The 4,105-nt window shown below is 44.9% G+C and overlaps 1 pseudogene; it reads right to left on the bottom strand.

Moving 5' to 3' along the window:
• Positions 1–1,425: 1,425 nt before the first annotated feature.
• Positions 1,426–3,172, bottom strand: LOC105079100 (fructose-bisphosphate aldolase A pseudogene; annotated as a pseudogene).
• Between the last annotated feature and the right edge of the window lie 933 nt (positions 3,173–4,105).

The following is a 4,105-nucleotide window of genomic DNA, read 5'->3' as shown; positions in this document are numbered from 1 at the left end:
TTTAATTGGATGAAAACTAAATAGACCCAACTGGATGTGTAAATCCAAACATCTCTAATGGTCACCAAAGGTGATCCAGATAATCACAACTCCAAAATGAAGCTCCTGATTATTTCGAGTTGGGAATGAGGCTGTGTGATCTGTGTGACAGCTGTGACAGGTAATAAAAAGAGAAGTTCCAATAAAGAGGCACAAAGCTGCATCATAATGTTACAAGAAGCTACAGATTCATATAATAAGATTCATTAGAATTTGAACTTATGGTTAGCAAAGACAGTTTTATTCTACAGAGATTTAGGAATAGGGGAAGTTCTTTTTATCCCTAAATTAACAAGAGATATATGTTGCTCCAAGGTAAGATGATACCTGTGTTTTCTGATTTACCTAAACTGGCTGAAAGTAGTCTTCATGTTTTCTCACTGTTACCGTTCAGTGAGGCTTATTTTGTTATTTCAACTCCCAGGAAGTGAAAGGTACACTCATTTTTCTTTTAACTTCTCAATTTCCTTCTACTATACTTTGTCTTTGGGGACCTTCTTTCACCAGTCCAATCCAGCCAATTAATTTATACCACAAGTGAAAGGAAATTAATATAATACATTCAAAACATATGTTATATCTTACAGATGTGAAAATAGAATTTTCATTTAATTTAATGAGCATAATAAATTTTCAGCCTCAGGTATAATTGAACAATAGTCATAACATAATTTATTTTCCAAATTCTAGGATATCAGCAGGAAGAGCTCTCTTAAAAACTGGGCCTTATCATATTTTTCCTATGCTTAGATAAAAGGAACATCAAATTGAGGGTTAGGTAAGGAAAGGATGGTATAAAGAAATATCTGAGATATTACTTTTCTTGTTAAATGGAAAATGTGCTGATTATATTTCATAGAAATTTTCTTCTCCTATTATATCACAGAACTCTGTTTTAAGGAAAATTCCACCTGTCATAATTCTTAAATAAATCTGGAAGGTAAGGTATCTTATCAAAGAGACAACCAAGGCGGGAAAGGTTAAATCACTGTATTAATTTTCTATTACTGTGTAACAAATTACCGAAAATGCAGTGGCTTAAAACAACATAAATTTATTACCGCACAGTTCTGTAAGTCAAAGTCTGGGTAGGCTTGGCTAGTTTTTCTGCTCCAGGTTTCACAAGATGAAATCAGGGTTTCAAGGGGCCTGTACTCCACACCCCCTCCCCCCCACCCCCCGCCCCTTAAATTGTTGTTTATTGGCAGTATGCTGGAAAGGGTGATGGAGTTGGCGTACACAGACAACACCATGCACCAATGTCACCAGGGAGGCAAGAGTGACAGGAAAGGGCAGCCTGGAGCCCGGGGTGAGGCCCCCTCTCTTCAAGAGTGAGTGCGGGAGGGGGCGGGGCCTGGAGTGTTGAGGGGGCCGCCTGGGCTCTGCTTAGTAGGCATGGCTAGAGATGAAGAGGGACTCGCTGGCTGCAGCCCCTGCCTTACCACTCGGGGTGTACTTCCCTTGGCAGGCGAGGCTGTTGGCCAGGTCCCGCTTGATGTATTCTTCCTGAGCAGCCTTCAGGTTCTCCTTCTTTCCTCCCCAGGCCTTCAGGGCAGAGGCCTGCATGGCTCGGCCATAGGAGAAGGTCAGAGCCCACGGCTTCAGCAGGGGGCACTTGTTGATGGCGTTGAGGTTGATGGATGCTGCCTCCTCACTCTGGCCTCCAGATAAGAAGGTGATCCCAGGGACAGCGTGTGGCACTGTGCGGCGCAATGCCGTGAAAGTTGCCATGGAAACCTCCTCTTGAGAATATTTCTGGGTGCAGGCGTGACCTGGGGTTACCATATTGGGCTTCAGCAAGGTGCCTTCCAGGTAGATGTGGTGGTCACTCATAGCCTTCTAGACAGCAGCCAGCACCTTCTCAGTTACATACTGACAGCCTTTCAAGTCATGGTACCCATCAGGGAGGATCTCAGGCTCCACGACGGGCACAACGCCATTCTGCTGGCAGATGCTGGCGTAACGGGCCAGGACATTGGCGTTTTCCATGATGGCGATGGAGGAGGGGGTGTGCTCCCCGATCTTCAGCACAGAGCACCACTTGGCAAAGTCAGCTCCGTCCTTCTTGTACTGGGCACAGCGCTCCGACAGCCCATCCAGCCCTTGGGTGGTCATCTCGCCATTTGTTCCTGCCAGGGTTACCACACCCTTGTCTACCTTGATGCCCAGAACACCGCCCTTGGCTTTGATAACTTGGGGGAAGGGACACCCATCATCTGCCTTCGGGGTAGAGTGTCTCACGGAAGAGGATGACGCCCCCAGTGCAGGGGTTCACGCGGTCGTCAGCTGTCAGCAGCAGCTGGAGGTGGAAGTGTCGGTTTTCCTCAGTGTCCTCAGTGCTGATGGACTGCAAATGCTCCCGGTGGACTCATCTGCAGCCAGGACGCCCTTGGCCAGAGCCACGATGCGGTGAGCAATGTCAGAGAGCTCCTTCTTCTGCTCCGGGGTCAGTGCTGGGTACTGGTGGGGTGTGGTGCCTGTCGGTTCCTGGCACAGGAAAGGGGCAGGCTGGCAGGGTGCAGCGGTGGAGGACCGCAGGTTGGTGAGTGGACCAAGGGAGCCAACGTGGCAGTCGTCACAGGACTCTGGTTCTGCGGCGCGTTCCAAGGGTAACGCAGCCTATTCAGCTCCCGAGAGAGGGGCGCAGGGGTGGTTTGTACTCTTATTTAAAGGCTTCAGAAGAAAATCCCCTCCCATGCTCACTTTAGTTGCTGGCCAGATTCAACTTCATGTGGCTGCAGGACTGAGGTCACCATTTCCTCTCTGGCTATTAGTCAGGGCTGCTTTTGTCGTTTAGAGACCATCTGCATTCCCTAGATGCATTACCCTTCTCATCTTCAGAGTCAGCAATCGTGGGTTGAGTCCTTCTCAAGCTTCAAATCTCTCTGCTCCCTCTTTCTGCCTCATCTTTCCTATCTTCAGTTTGAGAAAGTTCTCTGTGTTTACGGGCTCATGTGACTAGATTGGATCCACTCAGATAATCCAGAATAATCTCCCTTTGTTAAAGTCTGTACCTTAATTACATACGCACATTCTCTTTAGCCACACAAAGAGGTGTAATTGCAAATTCTGGGATCAGGGCATGGACATCTTCTTGGGCAGGGGTGGGGGGCGGAGTGTGTGTGGTTACCATAGTAACCTACTCAAGACTAACAGCTGGTAAATGATATAGTAGTTTGTTAAAATCTAGGGCTCTTCCCACCTAGTGTATAGCTCTTTCCCCTAAACTTTGCTACCCTGTACTTTACATTTACTTTCCAGGTTAGTTAACAAAGGACCAGTAAGTCACCACAATTATATTGGGCAGTAAATACTACATCTTGAGAATGTTACTGAACATGGAAAAAAATTACAAAGTTTTATTAAGACCTCCAAGAAGCCAGGGGCTTCTAAGTAATGTATCACTCTCATGGAAAAAATCTGACATTTTTCAGTCAAAAGTTCACAATTCTAGTTATATCAAGTTAGTAGGTAAAGGAAACTCCATTCCCGTATAATAAATTACATTTTCATGACATGACAAAAGATTAGAAACATTATCTAAGACCAGTCAGGATGTAATTAATGACTTCCCATTTGACTGTTAAAGTATTTTACGGAGTATGATCTGTTTGGACTCTTACTGTGTGAATCCAATGAAAAGTCATACTTTGGTTTTCTCTTTCTTGACTTTAATTCTACTGAAGGTGACAAACACACACACATACACACACACACTTACACACTTAGAAACTCCGGAAGTCAGCTTCCCGTTCTAAACCTAGTGCCTACCTAGCTAATCCAGAGATTTGAATTCTTGTCTTAAACGTGCCACTATCTGTGTGACTTCAGTCCAATCACTTCAGCTCTCTGGGCTTCAGCTTCCCTATCTTTAAGTTGAAGGGCATGATCTAAATGATCTTTAATGTTCACAGTTGCTCTGGTTTTCTATTATTCCATTATCTCAAATATTCAAATAAAATACCCTTGGCATCCTATCTATTTACAAAGTGCTATTTTCCTAAGATATTCCCTGAATCTCTACTGGCATTTTGAATGAGAGACCTTACCTACCAAACCTTGAATA

Source organism: Camelus bactrianus, chromosome X, assembly GCF_048773025.1.
Source record: "Camelus bactrianus isolate YW-2024 breed Bactrian camel chromosome X, ASM4877302v1, whole genome shotgun sequence".
Classification (NCBI taxonomy): Eukaryota; Metazoa; Chordata; class Mammalia; order Artiodactyla; family Camelidae; genus Camelus; species Camelus bactrianus.
Note: the sequence above shows the minus strand (reverse complement) of the source record. Positions and strands in the feature narration are given on the sequence as shown.